Here is a 3,218-nt window from a genome sequence, read left to right as displayed (position 1 = left end):
TCAATAGTAACACTTCAATACTGAAAAGGAATTAAATGGAGAAGGAGGAGGAGGAGGAAGTGAAAGCATACAGGCCATTCTATAATTGCTACTTGAATGGAGAAAAAAAGATACAACGAAGAAGAAAAAACAAATAAAACACTCTCTCTCTCTCTCTCTCTCTCTCTCTCTCACACACACACACACACACACACACACACACACACACACACACACACACAGACACACACACGTGACAAATGGTGGGGAGGAACTTTAAGGGTGTGTGTGTGTGTGTGTGTGTGTGTGTGTGTGTGTGTGTATGTGTGTGTGTGTTTGCGCTATAATATTAAATATGTCTAATATTATGATGGTCGATTTAACTTGTATAAACTAGAAAAATAGAAGGCAAAGTAAATGAATAATTGATTATTCCTCTACCTATATAAAAAAAAAAAAAAGGAAGAGGAGACGGTAAAATATGACAGGAAAGAGAGAGAGAGAGAGAGAGAGAGAGAGAGAGAGAGAGAGAGAGAGAGAGAGAGAGAGAGAGAGAGAGAGAGAGAGAGATTGGGGAGTAATAAGTGCAAAGTTTACCCCAAACTTCACTTCTACGTCTGAACCAGGTGACAGTTGACCAAGGCTTTGGGCTGTGGAATTTTTCACGCTGATACATGAATTCACATCAACAGACACCCGTCTCTCTCTCTCTCTCTCTCTCTCTCTCTCTCTCTCTCTCTCTCTCTCTCTCTCTCTCTTGTAAACAAATTGTCCTTAATTGAGACAGATCCGAATCTCGTGTATTCACGATCGGCTGCAGGTCATCCTTTACTTTTCTACATACCGCAGATACTCGCCATTTCGCATCTCAGCCAGCTGTCCGGCCAAACTATTCTAAGTAGACCATGAACGTTATTGTAAATATATGATAAACGATATCTGGCGCCCCCCAAAGGCTTGGATTCCACAGGAGCTCTCACAAAAATTGTCAAAAAATATCCATCACACAAACACATATATATATATATATATATATATATATATATATATATATATATATATATATATATATATATATATATATATATATATATATATATATATATATATATATATATATATATATATATATATATATATATATATATATATATATATATATATATATATATATATATATATATATATATATATATATATATATATATATATATATATATATATATATATATATATATATATATATATATATATATATATATATATAATTATAGTTTCATCACCTTCCGTGGCGTTTAACTGGTTTAATGATTTGATTTTTATTTACTGTTCTAAAAGATTGAAGGTGGTGATGCATCTCTCATCAAGGTGTCAGCTGACTAAATATTCCATGCCTCTCTGTATTTAGCAACTTATCAAACGCTTTCAGGGACATTATCAAGCATGTATTCTGTATTCTTTTCGATTGTCCAAAATAAAGTTCCCTTAAAAACTCTTGCTGAAGATCCACGCTCATTTCTTCGATGTGTCCACTTCCTTACCGATATTTGCTTATGTCTGTCAGCTTCTATTTCTGTATCCAGAATATTTCACAATACAGTGATTTTGACACACTATTAATCACTATATTTGCCACTGCCATGTAGACCGACGATGGTGATATCTTCAGAGTATCACGGTGGTTATATAAGTGTTGGTGAGATCCCGGAAAACACACTCTTAAGATCAGCCAGTGATCTCAGATCTAAGCCTAATTGCTCGAATTACTTACTTATGTGTGAACACTCAATTGGCTTTGGAAAATTAGGAGCAAGTAACTTAGACACTTGAGTTGCCTCTGAACTTATCTGTCGTGGTGACATAACACAAACAATCTCTCTCTCTCTCTCTCTCTCTCTCTCTCTCTCTCTCTCTCTCTCTCTCTCTCTCTCTCTCTCTCCTTATCCTTTTCCTCTTCATTCTCGTCTTCCTTCTCCTGTCATATTTTACCGTCTCCTCTTCCCTTTTTTTTTTTTTTTTATATAGGTAGAGAAATAATCAATTATTCGTTTACTTTGCCTTCTATTTTTCAAGTTTATACAAGTTAAATCGACCATCATAATAAGAGACATACTTAATATTATAGCGCAAACACACACACACACACACACACACACACACACACACACACACACACACACACACACACACCTTCCTTTTTCCTGAAAGTTCCTCCCCACCATTTGTCACGTGTGTGTGTGTGTGTGTGTGTGTGTGTGTGTGTGTGTGTGTCACCACGGCCGCCTACTGGTCACCCAGCCAGTCTTCCTCATTACGGAGCGAGCTCAGAGCTCATAGACCAATCTTCGGGTAGGACTGAGACCACAACACACTCCACACACCGGGACAGCGAGGCCACAACCCCGCGAGTTACATCCCGTACCTATTTACTGCTGGGTGAACACACCCTACACATTAACAGACCACAACACACTCCACACACCGGGACAGCGAGGCCACAACCACTCGAGTTACATCCCGTACCTATTTACTGCTGGGTGAACACACCCTACACATTAACAGACCACAACACACTCCACACACCGGGACAGCGAGACCACAACCACTCGAGTTACATCCCGTACCTATTTACTGCTAGGTGAACACACCCTACATTAACACCACAACACACTCACACACCGGGACAGCGAGGCCACAACCCCTCAGTTACATCCCGTACCTATTTACTGCTGGGTGAACACACCCTACACATTAACACACCACAACACACTCCACACACCGGGACAGCGAGGCCACAACCCCTCGAGTTACATCCCGTACCTATTTACTGCTAGGTGAACACACCCTACACATTAACACACCACAACACACTCCACACACCGGGACAGCGAGGCCACAACCCCTCCAGTTACATCCCGTACCTATTTACTGCTGGGTGAACACACCCTACACATTAACACACCACAACACACTCCACACACCGGGACAGCGAGGCCACAACCCCTCGAGTTACATCCCGTACCTATTTACTGCTGGGTGAACACACCCTACACATTAACAGACCACAACACACTCCACACACTGGGACAGCGAGGCCACAACCCCTCCAGTTACATCCCGTACCTATTTACTACTAAGTGAACACACCCTACACATTAAGAGGCTTGCCCATTTGCCTCGCCGCGCCGACTCGAACCCGGTGTGTGTGTGTGTGTGTGTGTGTGTGTGTGTGTGTGTGT

General features: G+C 40.8%; 1 long non-coding RNA gene across 1 annotated transcript in view; it reads left to right on the top strand.

Moving 5' to 3' along the window:
- Nucleotides 1–255: 255 nt before the first annotated feature.
- Nucleotides 256–3,218, top strand: part of LOC123513468 — a 15,388-nt gene continuing 12,425 nt past the window's right edge. The window contains exon 1 of the long non-coding RNA XR_006677376.1: nt 256–738. This is a non-coding gene — a long non-coding RNA (uncharacterized LOC123513468). The remainder of the gene's footprint in view (nt 739–3,218) is intronic.

Source organism: Portunus trituberculatus, chromosome 5 (assembly GCF_017591435.1).
Source record: "Portunus trituberculatus isolate SZX2019 chromosome 5, ASM1759143v1, whole genome shotgun sequence".
Lineage (NCBI taxonomy): Eukaryota > Metazoa > Arthropoda > Malacostraca > Decapoda > Portunidae > Portunus > Portunus trituberculatus.
This window is presented reverse-complemented; position numbering and strand designations above follow the sequence as displayed.